Here is a 27604-nt window from a genome sequence, read left to right as displayed (position 1 = left end):
ACCCGGCGGGGGACCCTCATCCTCTCTTGCAGTTGGGTACCCTCCGGCTTCTCGCATGCAGGGTCTCGGGGTCTCCGGTGAGATGTCAGAGGTTTCAGAGACGACTGTCTTCCTATTGGAGAGACGCGTGGGCCCCGGGAACTCGACGTGCTTATAGAGCCGCTTGGGACTCTTGGGCACGTTGGTGCGGAGCACGCGATGTGGATCCCGTTTGAGCGCCTGTGAGCTAAATTCTATCCTTTTTATCTTCGCTCTATGATGCCGGTAAGGCCTATCGTACTATCAACCTGTACAGGTCGGCTATATCTTCTCAACACGAGGGTTTTGAGGGTTGTCCTGCGGGTCAACACCCCCTCGTGTGTCGTTTGTTACGGGGGTCTCGCCTCTCCCGTCCCCCCAGGCCGAGATTTTCGGCCACCTGGGATGTGGGTGTGGTTTTGAATTTCCTTTCCGACTGGTCTTCCAATTCTCAGTTGTCCCTCCGCCAGCTATCCGCTAAGCTGGCCACATTGTTCTGTTTGATCTCATGTAAGAGAGTTTCGGACGTGCGAGCTTTAGATGTGGACGCTCGTTCGTTTACTCCAGAGGGCGTGAACTTCAATATTTCCAGATGGACTAAAACTCATATTCGCTCGGTGAGATATCCTTACTTTCCGCACTCGCCTCAGCTTTGTCCAGTGGCTTGCTTGCGGGAATATGAGTCTCGCACTTTTGCGTTACGTTCTCCTGAGTTCCCCCATTTGTTTGTGTCGTTTCGCAGGCCTCATTCCCCGGTCACCAGTGTTACTCTCTCGCGCTGGGTGAAGTGGATTCTCGGTCTGGCTGGGGTTGACATGAGTATTTTTACGGCACATTCGGTGCGCGGTGCGTCGGCTACTTCTATGGCGGTCGCAGGCGCCCGCCTTGAGGATGTCATGAGACTAGCAGACTGGTCTAGAGTCTCCACGTTTCGGGAGTTTTATTTCCGCCCTCAGGCACACGTTTTTGAGACTGTAATTTCTCAACTTTAAACTTGCAATAGGAGCCTCCATGTCTTGTTATAAAATTACATGATTTTCCTATTCTATGACGTAAAGTCATGATTTTATTAAAGACACGGAGGCGAGTATTGCCCCCCCTTTCCCACCCTGGGTTTTTCGTGGGGTGTCTGGATTGCTATTGTTTGCATAATATTGTGTATTACATGTGTAATATGTGTAGTGACTATGTCTATTGACTGCGTTTTTCTGGCATCTAGTTGCTTTTATTCCATTTGTTTCTGCCCTCAGGTTGAGACGAGCGTACGCTGGAAGGTGTTCATCCTTGTTCCTGTTCAAGTTGGTTGCCGTCACTAGTTCGTGGCCTTTTTTCCTGTTGAGGAGGTCGTTCAGGAGTCGTATCCTCGGTCCGAAGTCATGTCGGAGTTCCAGTTTCTGTGGGATTCGTGGTGTTGCAGTCGCGCAAAGAAAGAGGAGGATTCCAGGGGGTTGAGCCCTTATATACTGGAATGGAGGGGTGGAGCTGGTTGCTATGGTTTTTTCTTCATGATTGTACTGTTCATTCTTTGCTGCTATGGTGGACAGTAAAGAGAGTTGATGCAATACTCGCCTCTGTGTCTTTAATAAAATCATGACTTTACGTCATAGAATAGGAAAATCATGTAATTATATTCTTGTACATAGGAGGACGTATTATAGTAGTTATATTCTTGTACATAGGAGCAGTATTATAGTAGTTATATTCTTGTACATAGGAGGCAGTATTATAGTAGTTATATTCATGTACATAGGAGCAGTATTATAGTAGTTATATTCTTGTACATAGGAGCAGTATTATAGTAGTTATATTCTTGTACATAGGAGCAGTATTATAGTAGTTATATTCATGTACATAGGAGCAGTATTATAGTAGTTATATTCTTGTACACAGGAGCAGTATTATAGTAGTTATATTCTTGTACATAGGAGCAGTATTATAGTAGTTATATTCTTGTACATAGGAGCAGTATTATAGTAGTTATATTCTTGCACATAGGAGCAGTATTATAGTAGTTATATTCTTGTACATAGGAGCAGTATTATAGTAGTTATATTCTTGTAGATAGGAACAGTATTATAGTAGTTATATTCATGTACATAGGAGCAGTATTATAGTAGTTATATTCATGTACATAGGAGCAGTATTATAGTAGTTATATTCTTTGAAAATTTTCTTTTTATTGAGAAAATAGCAGAAATGACGTATTGCTACGTCCTGCCGTATCATATAAAATGACAATCAAAATGACAATCAAAAAGACAATCAAAAGCGTACATCGCTTAAAACATACATATCTGCTCCCGGCCACAGGCCTGAACATAGTTCCATGCATAAATAACAGTACATTAAAGATGCTCGACGTACAGGTACCGACAGTATAATCACATCACATTATGGTAATACGATATGGCAAATACTTGATAGCCCTTAAAATGTACACTAGTCTTGCAGCATGTCTATTGAATCCAATAACACAAGAATGTAAAGACAGGAGGAAGGGTAAGGAAGGAGGGGGGGGGAGAAGGGGAAAGGGAGGAGAAATTAAGGGGGGAAAAACTAAGAAACAACAATCCATCCATGACACTTGTACATACATAGCTCGTCAATCAAAGAAAGTACATGACGCAGATTTAGGCATATAAGCAGGTACTAAATATCTTCAGCACAGACACACTCCAGGCTATCTGGCAACAATGCGCAAGTATTACTCCGCCTAACGTTCCTCTTGATTAAATGCATCTGAAGGTACAGACGATTCGTCCCTAAATAGAAACCATGGTGTCCACAGCTTGACATACTTATTGTGGTTCCTGTCCTCCCAACTCGCAAGCCCCTCCATACGACATATATGGTCTACTTTTTTCAGCCATGCCTCCACTGAGGGGGGTTCCGTACTCAACCAGTGCTGTGGGATAAGTACTCTCGCGGCCTGTAGTAATTGGGTGATCAAGCATCTCTTTGAGGGAGAGAAAGAGGGAGTTGGGAGCCACAGGAGCACAAGGGTAGGAGGCACCACAATATTGACTTTTGTTATCTTCTGAATAGAGGATAAAACCCCCTCCCAATATGGCCGTATTTTAGGACAGAACCAGAAGATGTGAGACAGAGTCCCCACCTCCTCCAGACATCGCCAACACTTGTCGTCTTGTCTCAAGCCCCTAATGAACATTTGCTTTGGAGTTAAATACCACTGGGTAAGAACTTTATATGTGTGCTCTTGCACTCTGGTGCACCTTGAAAAGCCGTGAGAGTGTGCGTGTATTCTCATAATGTCAGTTTCACTCAGCTCTAATCCAAGTTCAGCAGCCCAGTGTCTCAGATATTGCGGCATTCCAGGGGAGCGGGGGTTAACCAAGGCCAAATAGCATAGGGAGATCAGCTTGCGCGGAAAGGACTCACATGTCAATATTTTCTCAAACCATGACTGAGTAGGCTTGTGTCTGCTGCTTGCAATTAGTGGCTTGGAGACTGAATTGAGCTCTATTAGTTCCAGGAAATTGCCTGAGTTAATAAGGGTGTGCAATGGATGAGGAGCTTGTATGTCACCTGAGGACGCCCCTAAAAACTCCCCAGTTGTGAACCTGCGCAGTCTTTGCCATGTCGCTGCTATTTGTTTAGAATTTGGCCTTATAGCAAAAGGAAGGAGGTCAGCTGGCATAGAGGGAGAAGGGTTGTTTAAGAGGTTAAGTTTGCCAGATACCTGTTGAATTACAGAGGCAGTGCCTCTAAGCAAAATTTGTGACCTTAGATTGGAGGAAGTGAGACCCCATAGACCCGCTCTCTGGACAGGGGAGAGTTGAGCCATCTCCAGTTCACGACCCCAAGTATGGAGTTTAGTAGCATGTAATTGAATCCATCTTTTCAGGTGTATCGCCTGATAATATAAATGTGCGTCCGGTAACCCAAAACCCCCCGTACCCTTACGTTGTATCAGTCTGCTATGTGCCAATCTTGCTGACTTTCCCCCCCATAGAAAAGTTCTAAATAATCTCCTGACCTGGCAGAAAAAAGACATAGGTAGAAAAATGGGTAACATCTGCATTGCATAGAGGAGCTTGGGCATAATGAAGGCCTTTAAAAGATTCTTCCTACCCATCCAAGACACATACGGGATTTTAAGTGAGTGGAGCTGTTTTTGTATCTCGCTCAAGAGGGGCTGGTAGTTTAAGCTAAAGGTTTGGTCTAGATCTGCTGGTAATTTAATTCCCAAGTAGGAAAGATGAGAATCCTGCCAAATAAACGGGGTTGTGCCCTTCAGAGAGGAAACCACTTTGCTTGGTGCCGAAACGTTCAGCGCCTCTGACTTTGTATAGTTAACTTTGAAATTAGAGATCCTCCCATACAGTTCAAAAAGGGATAGAAGATGCGGAAAGGCTTCGACAGGGTTCGTGAGCATAACCAAAAGGTCGTCCGCATAAGCGGCATTTATATATTCAGCAGAACTACCTCCGACCCTTAGGCCTTTTATACCAGGGTGTTCTCTTATAGCTTGCAGCAGTGTCTCCATTACCATAACATATAATGTAGGTGACAGAGGACAACCTTGACGGGTCCCGTTCGTAATCGGAAATGGTTGAGAGAGCGTACCATTCACCCTTATGCGGGCACTAGGCTCACGGTATAAAGACATGACCGCGTTTTGGAATTGCTCCGGGATACCAAATTTATGTAAGGTTTTCCTCATATAGTCCCAGCTCACCCTGTCAAAGGCCTTTTCCGCATCCACACCCAGAAGGACTAGTGAGGCCTTTTCCTTTTTTGCTAACTGCATTGCTGACAGAACCCTACACGAGTTCTGATTCCCCTCTCTTCCAGGCACAAACCCAGCCTGGTCCGGATGAATCAACTTAGTCAGAAGGGGAGCGAGGCGTAAAGCCAGCAACTTCGCCCAAATTGTCACGTCGACATTAAGAAGTGAAATCGGCCTGTAGCTGCCGCACTGGTTCGGGTCTTTACCCGCCTTAGGTAGGATTGTGACTGTCGCCTCTAGCGATTGCTTATGGAGGGTGGAGCCATCCAAAAGGGAATTGCACCAAGTGACTAAGCGCGGGGACAGAACTGCTGAAAATTTTTTATAATACCCCACCGAATACCCATCGGGTCCCGGGCATTTCCCCATTGGCATGGAGCTCAGGATTTTCCCTACTTCCTCCAATGAGACTGGGGCAGTGAGTTGCTCCTTATCTTTACTCTCTAATTTGGGCAAATTAAGACCCTTCAAAAATGCATCAGCCGTCTCTTCAATAGTGGCTTCCGTGTCACCTTCCGGGCACTTGAGGCCATAAAGCATACTATAGAAGTTATGGAATTCTGCAGCAATATCTGAGGTTTTGTGCAGCAGCTTGCCATTTTTATTTTTAATACCCGCTATATAGGAAACATCTTTTCTCTGCTTAAGGAGCGCCGCCATAAGCTTCGTCCCCTTGTCCCCATGGGCATAAAAACGGAACTGGGCATACTGGTAAGACCTTGCCTGGTGATAGTTGAGGTGGTCTTTTAATTTTTTCCTAGCTAATGCCAGCTCTTGCTGGGCCTCAATAGTTTTAGTTTTCTTATGCAGAGATTCTAAGGTTGTTATCTGCTCTAACAGTTCGTGAAAAATCTTTTGTCTTTCTTTCTTTTTTCTGCTGCCTAAAGCAATCAGCTCCCCTCTTATGACCGCCTTATGCGTCTCCCATACCGTGGCGACAGAGACGTCATCCGTGGTGTTCTCTTTAAAGAATTGTTGTATCTTTGCTTCTATGTCTCTCACCACCTCCACATCATCCAGCAAGGTTTCATTCAGTCTCCATTGCCTGGCAGGCTGAGGAAGTTCAGAGAACACCACGGATGTCGTCACCGGAGCGTGATCAGACACCGTCATGGGCTCAATGGTGGAGCCACTCACCAATCCAGCATGGATATCAGAAATAAAGATATAATCTAGCCTGGAATAAGCCTTGTGTGGGGCTGAAAAGAATGTGTAATCCAAATCTGTAGGGTGGGTCAGACGCCAGGTGTCCAATAAGTGAGCCCCTGCTAAGTGCTTGTTAATCCTGCCAATGGCTGCTTGAGTCAACTGAGAGGAGCGATCAGAAGCATCCATTAGTGGGTTCAAAGCCACATTGAGGTCTCCCCCCACCAGACAGATACCCTCCTGCAAAAGCCGTCAATTTAGACAGTGTAGGCCTCAGCCATAACCCTTGGCCCCGATTAGGGCTATACAGACTTGCTAGTGTTACCAGAGTAGTCCCTATCCTACCCTTTATGAATATATAGCGTCCCTCCGGATCAGACATAGAGGAAATAAGGGAGAAGGGAACTTTTTTGGAGATGGCAATCCCCGCGCCCCTGGAAGCTTTAACATGAGAGCTGATGAACCACTGACTGAAGTAAGCCTGGGAGAGTTTGGGAACATGTCCTAGCTTCAGATGCAATTCTTGAAAGAAACAGATATCTGTGCGCCTTTTCTTTAGCAATCTGATTACCTGCGAGCGCTTCTGGGGGGTGTTAAACCCCCTCACATTGAATGAGGTGCAGTTAACTGCAGCCATACTTGTAATGAGATGTGCACACAGCTGCGTGCACTGTAATATGTGTACATGGATAGAAAAACATGGGAAACCAACAAAATAACTCCTTGCCATAAGCAAGATCCTTTGTACCCTTGAGCAAGGGGGTTGTGAGCAATGACAACCTGAGGACTTCTTCAAGCCCAAGGTAAACAAAGGAGATGATGAAACTCCATGTAGGAGCTAGGGAACCGCCGGTGACAAGGTGGTAGCAGGCTGACATGCTCAGTGTCAGGTAGTACTGCTCCAGGTCACAAATCAGCGTTTCCGCCCCACAAAGTGTGCCAAACAGATATCACATTTGTGTGGACATAGCCACTATTCTGACTACTAAGATGAATCTAGCTGTTTAAACCAGGTGTCACAAAATATTATCTAATATGACATATGCACCCTCCGAGTGCCAGCTTGAAAGAAAGCACTGCAAACCGAACTTCTATGGGGATCACCCATATTAACAGTAAACGCATATAACTTTTCAACATAGGCCAGCAAAGCCTCAACCGCCCCCATTTTAAGTGCGCTCCTGACACATATTGGGCAGAAGCTGAGGGGCCCGCATTAACAAAGACCCACATACAACCTGCTGCGAATGTTCAGGTAATTCTTTGCTTAGCTTTTGGGCCTTTTCTTGCTGGCACCTGCGACCACCTGGAGCTTTCAGGGAGTTCTGGAAGCGGGACGCCAGTGTCCGCCGAGGGCAGCCATGATGGTATGTCCTGTGGCGTGGTGTTAAGCAGCTCCCAGGCCGCCGGCAGATCACTGGGGGTCCGGATCGTGCACCTCCTGCCGTCTCTGGAGAAGGTGAGCCCGAAGGGAAAGAGCCACTTGAAGGGGATCTTGCTGTGGCGTAGGATCTCGGTGACAGGCCGCAGGATTCTTCTTTTATTCAGGGTTGAAGGCGCGAGGTCCTGGAACAGGAGAATCTTGTTGCCCTCGTATTTTACTTCTCCTTTTTCTCTAGCCGCTTTAAAAATCGCAGCGGTATCTACGTACCGCAAGAGTCCGCAGACTACATCACGAGGGGGTTCCCCCTCCCTGGGTTTAGGCCGCAGCGAGCGGTGAATACGCTCAATTGTGACTGCAGACGCACCTTCAGGGCCCAACAGGGACATGAAAATGGCCGACGCTGCTGCAGGGAGGTCCTCGTGTGGTACCGCTTCTGGTAATCCTCTGAAGCGTACGTTTTTGCGCCTGCTCCTGTTCTCCTGATCTTCGATCAGTGCATAAGCATGGTCCAGGGAAGACAGGTAGGCAGAACTGTTATCTCCTAACACGCGGGCATGTTCCAAGATGGCCCCCTGTGTAGCTTCAAGCCTCTCGACTCTATGGCCGATATGTTTAATGTCCTCTTTAATCTCAGTGAGCTCCTGCATCACCGGCTGGATTACTGACATGAGCGCTTGCTGCAGGAACTGCTTAGAGATGGGTTCAGCTGCTTCAGCTTGCGATCCCTGAGAGCCCTCAGTGCACGGGCTATCCGCTCTCTCAGCTTCCTCCATGCCGTCTTCAGGATCCGGCGGCGCCATCTTAGGCCGCTCAGCTACCGGAGCTGCAGATCGCTTATTAAAGTATTTCTCCATTTCGGAGGGTCCCCGGTCTTGCTTGGGGGTTTCTGGACGGTCTCCGGGTATATATCTGCCGATTTTCCCCATAATTCTGTAGTCAGGATGCGAAATAAACCACTTTGTGAGGTTATGAAGAGGAGAGCTCTCTTCACATGCAGCCGGTCAGGACGCTGGTCAAGCCCCGCCACCCCTAGATTTAGTCTGTACATAGGAGCAGTATTATAGTAGTTATATTCTGTACATAGGAGCAGTATTATGTAGTTATCATTCTTGTAATGGAGCAGTATTATAGTAGTTATATTCTTGTACATAGGAGCAGTATTATAGTAGTTATATACTTGTACATAAGAGCAGTATTATAGTAGTTATATTCTTGAACATAGGAGCAGTATTATAGTAGTTATATTCTTGTACATCGGGGCAGTATTAAAGTAGTTATATTCTTGTACATAGGAGCAGTATTATAGTAGTTATATTCTTGTACATATGGAGGCTAGTATTATAGTAGTTATATTCTTGTACATAGGAGGCAGATATAGCTAGTTACTCATTCTTTGTATATAGGAGCGTATTATAGTAGTTATATTCTTGTACATAGAGCAGTATTATAGTAGTTATATTCTTGTACATAGGAGCAGTATTATAGTAGTTCTATTCTTGTACATAGGAGCAGTATTATAGTAGTTATATTCTTGTAAATAGGAGCAGTATTATAGTAGTTATATTCTTGTACATAGGAGCAGTATTATAGTAGTTATATTCTTGTACATAGGAGCAGTATTATAGTAGTTATATTCTTGTACATAGGAGCAGTATTATAGTAGTTATATTCTTGTACATAGGAGCAGTATTATAGTAGTTATATTCTTGTACATAGGAGCAGTATTATAGTAGTTATATTCTTGTACATAGGAGGCAGTATTATAGTAGTTATATTCTTGTACATAGGAGCAGTATTATAGTAGTTATATTCTTGTACATAGGAGCAGTATTATAGTAGTTATATTCTTGTACATAGGAGCAGTATTATAGTAGTTATATTCTTGTACATAGGAGCAGTATTATAGTAGTTATATTCTTGTACATAGGAGCAGTATTATAGTAGTTATATTCTTGTACATAGGAGCAGTATTATAGTAGTTATATTCTTGTACATAGGAGCAGTATTATAGTAGTTATATTCTTGTACATAGGAGCAGTATTATAGTAGTTATATCTTGTACATAGGAGCAGTATTATAGTAGTTATATTCTTGTACATAGGAGCAGTATTATAGTAGTTATATTCTTGTACATAGGAGCAGTATTATAGTAGTTATATTCTTGTACATAGGAGCAGTATTATAGTAGTTATATTCTTGTACATAGGAGGCAGTATTATAGTAGTTATATTCTTGTACATAGGAGGCAGTATTATAGTAGTTATATTCTTGTACATAGGAGCAGTATTATAGTAGTTATATTCTTGTACATAGGAGCAGTATTATAGTAGTTATATTCTTGTACATAGGAGCAGTATTATAGTAGTTATATTCTTGTACATAGGAGCAGTATTATAGTAGTTATATTCTTGTACATAGGAGGCAGTATTATAGTAGTTATATTCTTGTACATAGGAGGCAGTATTATAGTAGTTTATATTCTTGTACATAGGAGCAGTATTATAGCAGTTATATTCTTGTACATAGGAGCAGTATTATAGTAGTTATATTCTTGTACATAGGAGCAGTATATAGTAGTTATATTCTTGTACATAGGAGGCAGTATATAGTAGTTATATCTTGTACTAGAGCAGTATTATAGTAGTTATATTCTTGTACATAGGAGGCAGTATTATAGTAGTTATATTCTTGTACATAGGAGGCAGTATTATAGTAGTTATATTCTGTACATAGGAGCAGTATTATAGTAGTTATATTCTTGTACATAGGAGCAGTATTATAGTAGTTATATTCTTGTACATAGGAGGCAGTATTATAGTAGTTATATTCTTGTACATAGGAGCAGTATTATAGTAGTTATATTCTTGTACATAGGAGCAGTATTATAGTAGTTATATTCTTGTACATAGGAGCAGTATTATAGTAGTTATATTCTTGTACATAGGAGCAGTATTATAGTCGTAGTTATATTCTTGTACATCAGGAGCAGTATTATAGTAGTTATATTCTTGTACATAGGAGCAGTATTATAGTAGTTATATTCTTGTACATAGGAGCAGTATTATAGTAGTTATATTCTTGCTACATAGGAGCAGTATTATAGTAGTTATATTCTTGTACATAGGAGCAGTATTATAGTAGTTATATTCTTGTACATAGGAGCAGTATTATAGTAGTTATATTCTTGTACATAGGAGCAGTATTATAGTAGTTATATTCATGTACATAGGAGCAGTATTATAGTACATAGGAGCAGTTATTATAGTAGTTCTCTTCTGTAATAGGAGGAGCAGTATTATAGTGGTTATAGTCTTTTACATGGAGAGTATTATAGTAGTTATATATATGTACACAGGCGCAGTATTCTCTAGTTAATTCTTGTACAATCAGGAGCAGTATATAGCAGTATATTCTTGTACATAGTGGGCAGTATTATAGTGTTCTATTCTTGTACAGGAGCAGTATTAAGTAGTTTATACTTGTACATAGGAGGCAGTATTATAGTAGTTATATTCTTGTACATAGGAGCAGATTATCGTAGTTATATTCTTGTACCTAGAGCAGTATTATAGTAGTTTATTCTTGTACCATTAGGAGCCAGTATATAGTAGTTATATTCTTGTACATAGGAGGCCAGTATTATAGTAGTTATATTCTTGTACATAGGAGCAGTATTATAGTAGTTATATTCTTGTACATAGGAGCAGTATTATAGTAGTTATATTCTTGTACATAGGAGCAGTATTATAGTAGTTATATTCTTGTACATAGGAGGCAGCATTATAGTAGTTATATTCTTGTACATAGGAGGCAGCATTATAGTAGTTATATTCTTGTACATAGGAGCATTATTATAGTAGTTATATTCTTGTACATAGGGGCAGTATTATAGTAGTTATATTCTTGTACATAGGAGCAGTATTATAGTAGTTATATTCTTGTACATAGGAGGCAGTATTATAGTAGTTATATTCCTGTACATAGGAGCAGTATTATAGTAGTTATATTCCTGTACATAGGAGCAGTATTATAGTAGTTATATTTTTGCACATAGGAGGCAGTATTATAGTAGTTATATTCATGTACATAGGAGCAGTATTATAGTAGTTATATTCTTGTACATAGGAGCAGTATTATAGTAGTTATATTCTTGCACATAGGAGGCAGTATTATAGTAGTTATATTCTTGTACATAGGAGCAGTATTATAGTAGTTATATTCTTGTACATAGGAGGCAGTATCAGAGGCGTAGCTAACGGTTCATGGACCCTGGTGCAAGAGTTCAGCTTGGGCCCCCCTTCCCTCAGTGCATTGTGTGTCTTCTTATGTGGCACAAGGGTCTTTGGGCCCCCTCAGGCTCCTGGGCCCGGTAGCGACTGCTACCTCTGCACCCCCTATAGCTACGCCCATGGGCAGTATTATAGTAGTTATATTCTTGTACATAGGAGCAGTATTATAGTAGTTATATTCTTGTACATAGGAGCGGTATTATAGCAGTTATACTGCTACTATAATACTACTATATAACTACTATAGTGGTTATAACTATAATACACTTGTATGTAGGGGGCAGTATTATGGTAGTTATATTCTTATACAGTGTATTCTACTGTAGAAAAGACTGGCTTTTTACTTTACTGTGGTCTCTGTACTCACCTCACACGTGGAGTTCTTCAGAGGTGAGGGGTACAGAACGTTGGTCATTGTGGAGCTCTGGGAAGCTGTAGATTCCCTCGTATTTAGGATCAGCACTGAGTCATCTATTTAAATAAGAACACAGAAGGGAAGGGGGAAAATAACATCAAAAGTATAAGATGCCTCCAAAGAAGAGAGAGGAACAACGTGCTCCTGGTGGGGGTAGTAGTAGGAGATCAATTTCAGGGTTAGAGACTGGGCAAAAACAACACAGTTTAAGTAAATTTTTGACACCAAATTCCCCAGTCTCTACCCCCTTACAGAAAGAAAAGACTGGACACACAGAGACATATACCCTGACACAGGAGAATGGGATTACAGGTATAACGGAGGATCTAGGAACCCCCGAAGTGGTTCCAGAGATGGATATTAAAATGATGAAAGATATATTTCAGACTGTGTCCAGGACTGAAAACATAGTGGGGAGTATAGTGACACAGATTGGGGCGGTACAGACGGATGTTAGTATAATACGAGGAGATATGGAGAAATTAAGAGAGCGATTACACGAGTTGGAAAAAAGGATTTCACCCTTGGAATATTCGGTAGAGAAATTAAAGAGAGAGGTTGTAAGTTTAAAAGAGATAAATGTTAAAATGGAACAAAAATTAATAAATCAAGAAGATAGATCAAGGAGAGCAAATATAAGATGTGTAGGGATTCCAGAACGGGAAGAAGGGAATAATAGTGTAGAATTTATGGAGCGGTGGATAAAAGAGAACTGTAAGGAGGGAGTTCTTTCCCCCACTTTTGCAATTGAAAGAGCACATAGGGTTCCAGTGAAAAAGAGTGTCCCAGGGGATTATCCCAGACATATGGTGGTGAAATGTGTACTTTCTAGGGACCGGGATACAATATTGTCGGACGCCAGAGTTTCTGATAAATATCAGATTCACGGGGTAAAAATAAGACTATTTCCAGATTACGCTGCAGACACTAATACACGCAGGAAGGAGTTTATTAGTGTAAAGAGGAGATTAAGGGAGGTGGGTTTGAAATACAGTTTACTCTTTCCTGCAAAGTTAAGGGTGGAGTATAAAGGAAAGGTTGAATTCTTTCAGACACCTATTGATGCAAATGAATGGTTGGACACGATTGGCAGCTGAGGGGGCTGGGGGTGTGAGGGGGGTGGGGTTGGGGAGCCATAATGCTGAGCTATGGAGCTGCCCTATCTGCTGAACAGCAGGGGGGGAGCTACTCAGGAAGGGGGGGGGTATCTCAGGGAGGGGAGAGAGAAGGGGTTGTTTTTTTTTTTGTTTTTTTGTTTGTTCTCTTCCCCCTTCGCTAGATGGTTAGGTTTGTCTCGTTGAACGTGAGAGGTTTGCGGGAAAGGATTAAGAGATATGCTGTCTTTGAGTGGATTAGGAGGTTCTTGCCGGCCATCGTCTGCCTCCAAGAGACACACTTGGTTAAAGATTCCCTCATATGGATGGAGAAGGGATGGAGTGTGGAAGGGTATCATTCGGTATATACTACCTATTCTAGAGGGGTTTCAATTTTGGTACATAAAAAGATTAAATTTGAGTGTGTTAAATACGAGGCGGACGACTATGGCAGGTACCTCTTTCTGCACTGTAAAGTGGAGGGGGTTGGGATGGTGATTGCAAATGTATATATTCCTCCGCCTTATAAATCAGATGTGTTGTATGAGTTGCATAGATTTATGTTGAATAAACAGGAATGTATAATGATTGCGACAGGGGATTATAATGCTGTAATGGATCCACTCAGAGACAGGGTGTCTGGCGGAGGGGGAAGAGTGCAAAATGTAGATTTTTGTAAAACGGTCCTGGAGTTTAATTGGATTGATGTCTGGCGATATTTAAATCCAGAGGAAATAATGTACTCCTGTTATTCCAAAACACACCAGACGTGGTCAAGAATAGACATGGTTCTAGGAAATAAAAATGTAATGACCCAAAATAAGATAGTGATAAAGTACTTCCCGATGGTTTTGTCCGATCATAGTGCTCTCATAACGGATTTGGATTTGAACAAGAGGCAAAATTTGCCTCTGTTCAAGTTCAACCCTCATTGGTTAACGTATATTTAGATAAAGAGAGTATAGGATTGGATTTAAAAAAAATTTTGGGGGATAATATCGGCTCTGCTAAAAGATCTATAGTATGGGATACGGCCAAGGCATACCTTAGAGGGTGTCTGTTTAAAAAGGTGAATTGTTTTAAGGAAAACTATTAAAGAAAAGGGCAAATTATTGGAAAAGAACTTAGATGAGGCTAGAGTTAGATGTATAAGGAATCCATCTGGAAATAATAAGAAGAAATGGGAGCAAGAACAAGAAAACTTAAAAACATACTATATGGACAAAACAAGGAAGGAATTGCTATTTCAGGGGTTTCAGTTGGCATCGGAGGGTGAAAAGGTTGGAAAAATTCTTGCAGGCATAGTGAAAAACCAGAAAGGGAAAGCATGGATAGGGGCTGTTAAGGATAATAGAGGTGAAATAGTAAGTTCACCGGAGGAAATAAAAAAGGTCTTTGTTGAATATTTTGAGGAATTGTATAAGTCTAGGGTACAATATAACAAAAAAGACCTGGATAATTACTTAGATCAGATTCCTATTCCCGAGATATCTAAAATACAAAAAGAATTCCTGGATAAAGAAATTTCTAATTTAGAGATAGAGGAGGTTCTGGGTCAGATGAAACCACTAAAATCACCAGGGTGCGATGGACTTCCTTTTGAAATATATAGAACCTATTCACAGGTGTTAATACCGGAATTAAGGGCGACATTGTGTGAGGCCCAAAAAACGGGTGAGTTACCAGAGTCAATGAGTGAAGCAATAATAACTTTGATCCCAAAAAAAGATAAAGACCAATTAGATCCCGGCTCATATAGGCCAATATCTCTGTTGAATACAGATGTAAAGATATTAGCAAAGGTTCTGGCTAGTAGGCTCTCTAAGGTGATTAAAGGTATAATCCATGAAGATCAGACAGGATTTATACCGGGGAGGACAATATATTCAAATATTAGAAGGCTGTACCTCAATATTGAAGCTAATAAAACAGAAGTTGGCGAAAAAGCTATACTCTCACTCGATGCACAAAAGGCTTTTGATTGCATCGAGTGGGAGTATTTATGGGCAGTGTTAAAAAGGGTTGGTGTAGGGGGAGGGATTTATAAGATGGATCCAACTCATATATTCCAATCCTAGGTCCAGGGTGATGGTGGACGGGAGCTTGTCCCTGCCTTTTGCCCTTTATAGGGGCACCAGGCAGGGATGCCCTCTCTCTCCACTATTATTCGCCATTGCAATTGAACCTTTGGCATGCTTGATAAGAAATAATAAGGAGTATATCGGTTTTCAGTATAAGGATGGAAAGGAAAAATTAATAATGTATGCCGATGATATTTTATTATTTTTACACAACACGGGAGATGAATTTAATAGAGTTATAGATATAATAGATAAATTTGGATTTTATTCGGGATTAAATATAAACTGGGAGAAATCCCATATGATGTTATTAGGTAAGGGGCCACCACAGAATTTTGCAAAGGTGCACGTACTTGAACAACACGAGAGTTTTATGTATTTAGGCATACAGATCTCTACAAATATTCAAGATTATGAGAAATTAAATATACTTCCTTTAATAAAAGAACTTAGAACTAAAATACATATCTGGAAAAAATTGCCACTATCAATTCAGGGTCGGGTGAATTTAATAAAAATGATTTTCCTTCCCAAAATTCTATATGTTTTGCAAAATTCCCCAATGTGGTTGCCCAGAAAGTTTTTTGGGGTTGCTAGATACTTTAATGGGGGATTTTATTTGGAAAGGTAATACTCCTAGGTTAAAGAGACAGGTCCTTCAACTCCCAGTAAGAGATGGTGGTTTAGCAGTTCCAAATTGGATTTTTTATTATTTGATAACACAATATACTCAGATAAGCGGAACTTTAAAAGGAACGGTGGGGAGGGATGAGTTAATGAAGATGGGGTGGATAGGGGAAATAAACTATTTAGAGGTTTTGGAGTCAGGAATATTAGGAAAAGATAATACAGAAAATAAGTTAATGAATTTAATGGGTAAACACATGGGTGGAACTGAAAAAAAAATATGGATATTGAGGGTTTTTTAAATTACACACCTATTTGGAACAATATAAACCTAAAGGAAGTGCAAAAGATTAAATCTTATATAGATTGGGAAAAAAAGGGGGTCAAATATTTAGGGCAATTATTTGAGGAAGATATATTGAAGGACTTTGCCACCTTGGTAACAGAGTTTGGGATCCCTCAAAAGGATAGGTTTAAATATTTCCAGTTAAAAAACGCGGTTAAGATACCAGTTAACTCAAATAAATACAGAAAAGAACAATCAAATAGAATACATAGATTTACTAGTGGAGAGGAAAAAAAGGGACTGACAAAAAAAAAGTATGGAATTTTGATGGAGGCAAAAAAAGAAAGGATCATAATATCAGCTAGAGGAAATTGGGAAAAGGATCTTTATCTCTTTCGGAAGATAAGTGGGTTGATGCCCTTAGAAGTTATGTGGGGGTCTCAGAAAGGGCTTCACATAAAATTTCGCAATTTTTTATTCTCCATAGGCTACATCGTTCTCCCTGGTTGTTAAAGAAAATGGGGGTTAGAACCTCGGATAAGTGCCCAAAATGTAGGGCTGAGAGGGCGAATCTTATACATTGTTTTTGGAGATGCCCAAAATTGATCAGATATTGGAAGGAGATTGTAGAGACTATAGCATTATTTTTGGGTATCCAAGTTCCAGAGGATCCGGTGGTCTGTATACTGGGGGCTACCGCACATATTAGGTTAGATAGAGAGGTACAGTCGGTCTTGAATAAGGTATTGTTTCAGGCTAGACTGTTGATACTTCGAAAATGGATAAATAAAGATCCCCCACAGTAGGACAGTGGCAGGAAGCTGTACACGATTTGATTAGATTGGAACAGGGCATGGAGAGATCGAGGGATAGACAGGAAAAACTGGATAAAATCTGGAAAAAATGGTTGAACCAGGGCCAAGTTGTTTGAAATTTTTTTTTTTTTTTCTCTCTCTCTCTCTTCAGTGGGGTGGGTGGTATTTGGGTAAAAATGATATATGTAAATGTTTAAACAAATGTAAAATGTTTTTGTAATATGGACCCTTTGGACGGTCCATATGTGTACTTGTATCTGTTTTTTGTATATTGGAAAAGATAAATAAATATATTTAAAAAAAAATAAAAAAAATAAGAACACATTTTAGGTCAGTAGTTGACAGTTTTTAGAACTGTGGCAATGACTCAATGATTTGATGATTGTGTCCTAACAGTTACTTAATAAATGCTGTTTCCTAAAATATATATTCTCGTTGGCCGCAGATGTGGAACATAATTACCACATCATGTAATTTTAATTTCCAAAATTCAAGAGAGGGAAAGCAATATGAGCCTCCGTGTCCTGGGATAAAATTCTCTGTTTGCATTGCCAAGTAGCAATTCACAACTTGATGACATCACTGAGCCGCCCTCTTGATTTGATGACAGTATTAGATTAGATAATATAATTAAGACTCCCTTTTAGACCTGGATTCTAGAGATGTTTTTGAGATTCAAGCGACATGAGCGGGGGAGAGATTGATATAGGGGGTGAAAGAAAGATCAGTGTCAAACATAACACCGAGGTAGCGGGCGTGATGCCTCAGAGTGATGGTAGTGGCGAACACCGAGATGGAGATATCAGGTTCAGGTAGGTTAGTAGATGGAGAAATACAAGAAGTTCAGTTTTTGAAAGATTCAGTTTCAGATAGAGAGAGGGGCATGATGTTAGAGACGGCAGAGAAACAGTGACTGGTGTGTATATAGTTGAGTGTCATCAGCATAGAGATGGAACTGGAAACCAAATCTGCTGATGGTCTGTCCAATTGGGGCTTTGTAGAGAGAGAAGAGGAGAGAGCCTAGGACTGAACCCTGAGGAACCCCAACAGCAAGAGCGAGAGGAGAAGATGTGGAGCCAGTGAATGATACACTGAAAGAGAGGCCAGAGAGATAGGAAGAGAACCAGGAGGGCAGTGTTCTTTAGGCCGATATATTGGAGCATGGTGAGGAGGAGATGGTAGTCTAAAGTGTCAAAAGCTACAGAGAGGTCAAGGAGAATGAGTAAAGAGTGGTCACCGTTGCATTTTGCTGTCAGGAGGTCATTTGTCACTTTGGTGAGGGCAGTTTCTGTAGAATGTACGAAGCGGAAACCAGATTGTAATGGATCAAGGAGAGAGTAGACCAGACGCTCCAGTAGTTTAGAGGTGAAGGGAAGATTGGAGACTGATATAATAGATAAGTAGTAATAGTAAACGTTCCTACTCTTCGAAATATAGAACCGCGCCTGTAAAGAACGCGAATATAAAATAATAAATCTTTATTGTCTCATTTTATTAAAACCAGGGATCACAAACTAAGGCCTCATGCACACGACCGTTGTGTGCATCCGTGGCCGTTGTGCCGTTTTCCGTTTTTTTTCACGGACCCATTGACTTTCAATGGGTCCGTGGAAAAATGGGAAAATGCACCGTTTGGCAGCCGCATCCGTGATCCTTTTTTCCTGGCCGTGAAAAAAATATGACCTGTCCTATTTTTTTCACGGTCAACGGTTCACGGACCCATTCAAGTCAATGGGTCCGTGAAAAAACACGGATGCACACAAGATTGTCATCCACGTCCGTGATCCGTGTCCGTTTTTTCCTATCATTTCAATGGCAAACTTGACCTATTTTTTTTTTTCATTTTTCATGTCCGTGGATCCTCCAAAAATCAAGGAAGACCCACGGATGAAAAAACGGTCACGGATCACGGACCTACGGACCCCGTTTTTGCGGACCTTAAAAAAAACGGTCGTGTGCATGAGGCCTAACACTTGCGGGGTGGGGATTGCAGATTTTACTCGTATGTTTCCTATCTCAAAATAGATTGCTTGAGTTTAGGAAGATACCTCTCTGCACCCTGTAACACTTAGTAACACCCTCTGAGCATAGAAGCTGGACCACTGCCTGTGGTAAGAATATGGATGCAGTATGTCCGATCTGAATGACAGATCGAGCCGCCAGTTGATGCCAAAAAAAATTAATGACACCGGAGAGACGTATTTGGTATTTCAATGAATTTGTCAGGTGGATCCGTCTGACAAATGCCATCAGTATGCGTCCAGATTGCCGGATCGGTGACGGAACTGCCTGTCGAAATCCTCTGCCGCAAGTGTAAAAGTACCCTTAGTGGTGACAGCCAGAGAGAGAGACTGGAGTAGGTGTGAGGGAATGGGGTCAGAAGTGCATGTGGTAAGACGAGAAGGAGAGGAGCCTGAAGACCACTTCTTCCATGACTGGGTCAAATGTGGACAGTGAGCCGGAGGAGATGCGGGGGAGGGGATCAATAACACTTAGGGGCTGGGAGCTGATTTCATGCTGGATTTTTTCTATTTTCTCTGAAGTAGGGGGCCAGATCTTCAGCACAGAGGCCTCATGCACACGAACGTATTTTCTTTCCATGTCCGTTCCGTTTTTATTTTGCCGTATACAAAACCATTCATTTTAATGGATCCGCAAAAAAAAAAACTAAGTTACTCCATATGCATTCCGTTTCCGTATGTCCATATTTCCATTCCGCAAAAGAAATAGAACATGTCCTATTATTGTTCGCAGGACTATTCTATTAGGGGCCAGTTGTTCCGTTCGTGCAAAATACGGAATGCACACCGACGTCATCCGTATTTTTTGCGGACCACAACTGGACATACTGATGCGGACAGCACATGGTGTGCTGTCCGCATTTATTGCAGGCCCATTGAAATGAATAGGTCTGTTAAAAAACGGAACTGACACAGAAACAAACAACGTTTGTGTGCATGTAGCCTAAGGGCTCATTCACACGAACGTATGCTACCCGTTGCCATATTGCGGACCGCATTTGCGGATCCGCAATACATGGGCACTGTTCCGTGTGCATTCCGCATTATGGATGCGGACCCCTTCACTTCAATAGGTCCGCAAATCCCGCGATGCGGAACGTAAGCACGGAACGGAACACTATGGAGTGCTTTCTAAACTTGCTCTATCTTTCTCTATCTTTTTGCGCAGCGAACGGATCGCGGACCCATTCAAGTGAATGGGTCTGCAATCCCCATGCGACTAACCACGGACGATGCCCGCAATTTGCGGTCCACAGCACGGGCACGGGCTTCACACGGTCGTGTGAACGAGCCTTAAGGCTGAGTTCACGTCACCATTTAGCTTTCCGTTCTTCTAATCCGTCAGAGGTAGATAGGAAGTAAAACGCATGTCAACTGATCCTGTAAAAACGGATCCTATGCATAACTGAGTGACAAGAATAGGCATATTCTCTTAGTGCCGGCAATGTGCGGTCCGCAAAATGCGGAACGCACATTGCCGATGTCCGTGTTTTGCAGATCCGCGGATCCACAAAACACACTTGGATGTGTGAATGGACCCTAACATGTGGCCAATCTTATTTTTCTTTTTTTCAGGGCCTCTATCTATAAGTTCTCAGTCCGCCCTGGTCTGTAATACACATCGCCGGCCGCCGGACCTGCTGCGCCGTCACTAATCTGGGCCGTCTTTTAATGAATAATTATACTGTATATATTTATTTTTATTCCTCAGGGCCGCACCGCCAATCACCACAGGCGGCGCGGCCCTGGTTGTAGTTGCCGGCGGCGGTGGGGGGGCAGTAGCCTATGAGAGCTTCCATTGTGGAAGCGCTCCTCTCCATAGTCATCTGTATTACCGTCCTCAGGACAGCGATACAGATGCCTGTGCTGCGGCAGCGGAGGGAGAGGCGTGTCCTTACCTGATCTTCTGATAGGCTGCAGGCATTAGTGCCTGCAGCCTATCAGAGGCCGGCTCAGGCGGCGCGATGATGTCATTATCATCGCGCTGTCTGAGTCGGGCAGCACACAGTGGGGGACACAGGCCGGAAGAGGCCCGCATCGCATCACTGTTGATGGAGGTAGGTATTAGTGGGTTTTTTTTTCTTTGCGGGGGGAGCTGGCACTATGGGGGCATCTGGCATTTCTTAAATTTTTTTGGGGGTGGCACATTATGGGGGGGCACCATGGGGGAGAGGATCACTATGGGGGCATCTGGGGGCTCTAAAGGGGCTTTTTCTTTATTGACGCACTATAGGGGGGGGCGGCACTATGGGGCATCTGTTGGCACTATAGGGACCTTATTTTGGGGCACTATGGGGAAGTGGGGGCTCTAAAGGGGCCTTTTTTTATTGCACATTATGGGGGAGAGGAGCACTATATGGGATTCTGCTGGGGGCACTAAGAAGGGGCATTTTTTTTCACTGGCATATTATGGGGGACATTATGGGGAAGGGGGAGAGGAGCACTATGAGGGCATTTACTGGGGGCACTATATAGGGGTATTTTATACTGGCATACATTATGGGGACATTAGCTCAACTGCGGGCACTAAGCGGGGGTATTTCATGTACTGTCATATTATAAGGAGAATTAGTACTACTGGGGGTATTATGTGGAGCTTTACTACTACTGGGGGGCTATGAGGAACATGATTACTAGTATGGGCACTATAGGGGCATTATTACTACCGAGTGTGCTCTGGCAGAGAATTATTTCCATTAGTGGGATTTTGGTGAGGACTGTTACTTTGGGGGGCACCCTGGCACAGTGTCAGCTTAGCACAATTATTTTTGGGGACATTATCTTTATACTATTAGTGTCTGGGCGCAGTTATTTTTTTAGAGCACTGTGTGCCAATAATTGTTGAAGGGGGCACTATCTGTGTGGTAGTAGTATTTCCAGGGGTACTGTTTCTGCAGTATAGTATTGGGGGCACAGCGGGCACAGTATTGGGGGCACTATCTGTGTGGTAGTAGTATTTTCAGGGGGACTGTTTCTGCAGTATAGTATTGGGGGGAACAGCGGGCACAGTATTGGGGCACTATCTGTGTGGTAGTAGTATTTCCAGGGGGACTGTTTCTGCAGTATAGTATTGGGGGCACAGCGGGCACAGTATTGGGGCACTATCTGTGTGGTAGTAGTATTTCCAGGGGTACTGTTTCTGCAGTATAGTATTGCGGGCACAGTATTGGGGCACTATCTGTGTGGTAGTAGTATTTCCAGGGGGACTGTTTCTGCAGTATAGTATTGGGGGCACAGCGGGCACAGTATTGGGGCACTATCTGTGTGGTAGTAGTATTTCCAGGGGTACTGTTTCTGCAGTATAGTATTGCGGGCACAGTATTGGGGCACTATCTGTGTGGTAGCAGTATTTCCACGGGGACTGTTTCTGCAGTATAGTATTGGGGGCACAGCGGGCACAGTATTGGGGCACTATCTGTGTGGTAGCAGTATTTCCAGGGGGACTGTTTCTGCAGTATAGTATTGGGGCACTATCTGTGTGGTAGCAGTATTTCCAGGGGGACTGTTTCTGCAGTTTAGTATTGGGGCACAGCGGGCACAGTATTGGGGGCACTATCTGTGTGGTAGCAGTATTTCCAGGGGGACTGTTTCTGCAGTATAGTATTGGGGGCACAGTGGGCACAGTATTGGGGGTGGCAGGAAAGGGTGCTCAGAAGATGTGAAGATGATGGAAATGTGGGAAACTAATGTCTGTTTGTCAATCTTTGCAGAGACGGGAGATGGCAGAAAAATCATCATGGCGGTCTGGTCTGAATGGAGAAGATGAGGAAAGAGAACGTCTACAACAAAGGTGACATCACTGGATGTAAGAGGTAGGGGGCGCTATATAGGAGAGGAGATTCTCCGGCTCCTTCCCCTGCCATTTGCAGAAGGAGGATTCAGAGCTGGGTGAGGACGGCCGAGGGGGCAGCAGGCCACGGGCGGGTGGCAGATGGTGGGGGGAACCACAAGCCTCGAGCAGGATCGGGGGAGGGAGGAGAGCGGAGGAGCTTCCTGGCTGTAGCTGGCTGTTTATTGTATAATGTGAAGCAGGCAGTGCAGCCAGGACAGGCCTCCCCTCTCCGTATGATGTGTAGAGACAGGCCGCAACTATAGAATGTCAGCTGTACAGTGTTTGTTGGGAGTGGCCTATTATATGTAGGAGGGGCTTTAATAATGGGCGGGGCTAAAAAATTCCATTCCTACAGGGCTTTTAGAAATGGCCAGGCAAAAGAATCGGCGCAGTACACTACGCGTGCCACATTGGGGGGGCAGTAAATGCAATGTGTTCCTGTATAAAATAAAATAAAAGTCTGCAAAATAAAAATGGGTCACTTGACTGGATTTGCCCCAAGGACTAAGGCTGCCAGCCCTCCCCTGCCTGCCGCGCTCTCCCCTCTAGGCCTGCCGCGCTCTCCCCTCTATGCCCGCCGCGCTCTCCCCTCTATGCCCGCTGCGCTCTCCCCTCTAGGCCTGCCGCGCTCTCCCCTCTATGCCTGCCGCGCTCTCCCCTCTATGCCCGCTGCGCTCTCCCCTCTAGGCCTGCCGCGCTCTCCCCTCTATGCCCGCTGCGCTCTCCCCTTTAGGTCTGCCGCGCTCTCCCCTCTATGCCTGCTGCGCTCTCCCCTCTATGCCCGCTGCGCTCTCTCCTCTATGCCCGCTGCGCTCTCCCCTTTAGGTCTGCCGCGCTCTCCCCTCTATGCCCGCCGCGCTCTCCCCTCTATGCCCGCTGCGCTCTCTCCTCTATGCCCGCTGCGCTCTCCCCTTTAGGTCTGCCGCGCTCTCCCCTCTATGCCCGCTGCGCTCTCTCCTCTATGCCCGCTGCGCTCTCCCCTTTAGGTCTGCCGCGCTCTCCCCTCTATGCCCGCTGCGCTCTCTCCTCTATGCCCGCCGCGCTCTCCCCTTTAGGTCTGCCGCGCTCTCCCCTCTATGCCCGCCGCGCTCTCCCCTCTATGCCCGCCGCGCTCTCTCCTCTATGCCCGCCGCGCTCTCCCCTCTATGCCCGCTGCGCTCTCTCCTCTACGCCTGCCGCGCTCTCTCCTCTATGCCTGCCGCGCTCTCTCCTCTATGCCTGCCGCGCTCTCTCCTCTATGCCTGCCGCGCTCTCTCCTCTATGCCTGCCGCGCTCTCTCCTCTATGCCTGCCGCGCTCTCTCCTCTATGCCCGCTGCGCTCTCTCCTCTATGCCCGCTGCGCTCTCTCCTCTATGCCCGCCGCGCTCTCCCCTCTATGCCCGCCTGCGCTCTCTCCTCTAGGCCCGCCGCGCTCTCTCCTCTATGCCCGCTGCGCTCTCCCCTCTAGGTCTGCTGCGCTCTCTCCTCTATGCCTGCCGCACTCTCCCCTCTATGCCCGCCGCGCTCTCTCCTCTATGCCCGCCGCGCTCTCTCCTCTATGCCTGCCGCGCTCTCTCCTCTATGCCTGCCGCGCTCTCTCCTCTAGGCTATAATGGGGGCGGGGTTCCGGCAGCAGCAGTACTGCATGTAGTACTTTTAGTCCGGCGGCCTCTTGCCGAGCGCTGCCGCCGGAACTCCACCCCCGCCCGCATTATAGTCAATGGGGACAGAGCTGCAGTCCGGGGGCACACGTGAACTAGCGGCAGGATGGATCCGACAGGCTGTTCACCCGACGGACTTAAATCTTCAAATATACTTTATTAAAACCTGTTCTAAATGTCACAGAATTCGTTTTTCTAATATATAAATATATAATATTTTTTATGTTGCCCATGTGAAAACGACACCTGACGTTCGGGTGCCTATAGCTGTTTGGATTACATACATCGCAGACATGACGTGTGGCTTGGCCATGCGTTCTACCAGTCTGGCTCTGCCCACACCATGGGGGTCACTTCTATGGTTTTTTCCAGGCCAGTAGCATGTCTGAGGTCAAGGACCAGACAACGTACTGTATAAAAGCTCTTCTAATAGGAGCACCTCCTCGCTCCTAGTCCTGAGCTGCAGCTCAACAGCTTTTATTACATTGGGCAAGAAATAGCCTACAATATAAGGATATAATGCAGAGACAATGGCTTCTCGAGCAGGTGACAGGTCATCTTCCGTCTTCTAGACTGATTGACAGCTGCTTGAGATCCTTTATCCGCCGGCTGCATTAAACCAGGTGACATTGGACAGACTTTGTGATTGACTGCGGAGACTAAGACCAACCAAAGAGCAGTCACCTTCACTAAAGACGAGGAGACCATGGGCGATACCGCGTGCAAAGGTATCTAAGTCTATCATGTGGGATACTGTCTGCCGAGCCGCTTTAACTAAGCCTATTATGTGTGGTACCAGTGTATTTAGGCCTAACATACTGTCTGCTGGGAGTCACGTATCTAAGCCTGTCACGTGTGATACTTTCTTCTGGGCTGGTGTATTCTTGTGTTATACTGCCTGCTGTGTCCAAGTCTATTAAGTGTCATTATGTCTTCTTAACTGTGTATCTAAGTCTATCATGTGTGATCCTGTGTGTTGAGCTGTGTATCTAAGCCTATCATGTGTGATGCTGTCTTCTAAGATGGTGTATCTGAGCCCGTCATGTGTGATACTGCCTGCTAACCCACTGTATCTGAGCCTATTATGTGTGATACTACCTGGTAGGTTGACGTATCTAAACATATCATGTGTCATACCTTCTTCAGGTGGCATTTCTACCGAGTCTACCATGCGTGATACCGTTTGCTGGGCTGGTGTATCTAAGAATATCATGGGTGAAAGTCCTCTGAGCTGTATCACCTTCTTCTGAGCTGGCGCATCTAAGCCTGCTATGTGTGATACCATCTGCTGAGCAAGTGTATCTAATCCTATCATGTGTGATACTGTTTGCTAAATTGGTGTATCTAGGAATACCTCTGAGCTGGTTTATCTAAGCCCATCAGAAGTGATACTGGCTTCTGAGACGGTGTATGTATGCCTATTACATGTAAAAAGAGACAATGCAGCAGCGCTCTGCAAACACAAATAAAGTACAATAATGCCATAGTAATAGAAAACATTCTGGTGCTAATGCAAATTTAGCAAATTTGAGATTCTTGGCAAATACATTTTGTACAAAATTATTTGGGCCCGTCTGCCAGCGTCAAGGTGATCTCTATAAGACGGGAACCTAACACTAAATCCTACCAGTTATGTGCCATAATGGCTGATTTTAATTAGAGTAAGTATAAAGCTGTAGCCTGCTCTCATTGTATTTATTGGAAGCCATTTGGCACCAGGAGAAGTATAGAGTGGGCTCAGCATGCATGTTGGTACCTGCATCCCTGGATTTAATGGAGGTCGTTATGGCACCAAAAATGGTAAAAATCAAATCAGAGTGGACCCAGCATGCATGTGGAACCTGCACTGCCTGAATTTTATTGTGGCCGTCATGGCACATAACAGGTAGGATTTAGTGTTAGGTTCCCATCTTACAGAGATCGCCTTGACGCTGGCAGACTGGCCCAATTAATTTTGTACAAAATGTATTTGCCAAGAATCTCAAATTTGCTAAATAAGCGTAGCATTAGCACCAGAATGTTTTCTATAATTAAAGCATTATTGTACTTTATTTGTGTTTGCAGAGTGCTTCTGCATTGTCTCTTTTTTTCCTGTATGTTTCTAGCACCTGCATATTGGGATGTGCTGACCCCCTTTTTTTGCAGTTACGTGTGATACTGTCTGCTGAGCTACTGCAACTAATCCTACCCTGTGGGATACTGTCTGCCAAGTTGATGTATCTAAGCCAATATTGAGTTAGACTCCTCTGAGCTTGTCTATCTAAGCCCATCCCAAGTGATATTGTCTTCTCAGCCGGTGTACCCGAGTCTATGATTGAGATTCCTTCTTAATACCCTCACAGCTCTGCTACTCCAGAGACAGTTGTCCAACTCTAGAACTTTCTGGACCTACAGAAATAAAGGACAATGATAACAAGTTGTTTTTCTGCAAATTCCTACTTACCTCCGGAGCCTTCCAGGGCGCTAATCCTCCAGTCAGATGTTTTGGGGTCCAATGCCCACCCGCAGCTGCCGTCTTCAAACATGCAATAAAAGCCCGGAGGTAGGTTCCCTATGGATTCAAAGAGAAAGCTTGTTGTATTCAATGCCTCCCTGTAGTTACATTTCTCCATTGACTAACACAATCTAACTATATTGGAGTACTCTTTCTATACCACAAAATAGACAGATACAGCAGAGCTGACTTTGTAATGTAGTGGTTTAAACCCCTCCAATAAATTCTGTACAATCTGTTGTTTTCTCATTTTATTTTGGATCCAAAATAATGTGCCTATTATCTGTATAATATATCTTTAATGGGTCCGGAGGTCTAATTTACTGATACAGAGCTCCAAATCCCCTGTATAATTAAAGTGTGACATGATAAAATTCTGGCTGCCACCACTAGGGGGAGCTCAGTGTGTTCAGATTTATACAGATCCCACTGAAGTCAATAATAAATGCAAATTTAGTCAATTCCGAATACGAGACCTTACATTACACAATATAAACAGTTCAATGACAAAGTCACCTCTGCTCCATTTGTCTATTATCAGGTTTTCAGCACCTCAGCTATTCCTGATTAAAAAGCTGCAAAGGTAAGACAAGGATAAAGTGCTAACGGGACAATGGATTAGACCCGAGTCCCTGCACTGGTGACTTATGGCCATATTGATAGAGTTGTGTCAGTAAATAAGTGAATCGGAGATGCGTACAGTAAGTGATTT

General features: G+C 43.8%; 1 pseudogene; it reads right to left on the bottom strand.

The window, feature by feature from the left end:
* Nucleotides 1-26930, bottom strand: part of LOC122935550 — a 152620-nt pseudogene extending 125690 nt beyond the window's left edge.
* Nucleotides 26931-27604: the final 674 nt, after the last annotated feature.

Source organism: Bufo gargarizans, chromosome 4 (assembly GCF_014858855.1).
Source record: "Bufo gargarizans isolate SCDJY-AF-19 chromosome 4, ASM1485885v1, whole genome shotgun sequence".
NCBI classification, from domain to species: Eukaryota; Metazoa; Chordata; class Amphibia; order Anura; family Bufonidae; genus Bufo; species Bufo gargarizans.
Note: the sequence above shows the minus strand (reverse complement) of the source record. Positions and strands in the feature narration are given on the sequence as shown.